This window comes from Limulus polyphemus, unplaced genomic scaffold (assembly GCF_000517525.1).
Source record: "Limulus polyphemus unplaced genomic scaffold, Limulus_polyphemus-2.1.2 Scaffold4705, whole genome shotgun sequence".
NCBI classification, from domain to species: Eukaryota; Metazoa; Arthropoda; class Merostomata; order Xiphosura; family Limulidae; genus Limulus; species Limulus polyphemus.
This window is the reverse complement of record NW_013670315.1, coordinates 11,016-11,235: the sequence shown is the minus strand read 5'-3', so window position 1 is coordinate 11,235 and position 220 is coordinate 11,016.

The following is a 220-nucleotide window of genomic DNA, read 5'->3' as shown; positions in this document are numbered from 1 at the left end:
AGTGCGATTTTTCAATATTTAACAAAACCACATCTCTGTGATATATATATGAAAACAGATTACAGACATTTTACTTATTCCGATGTCTAGGAGATTTTTTTTAAAGCAAATTCATACACAGGGTATCTTCACTCAGTATTTTAGCGTAGTCAGTTCATAAACTTACCTCTGGCCAGGTGGCTAGGGCGCTTGACTCGCAATCTGAGGGTCGCGGGTTCGG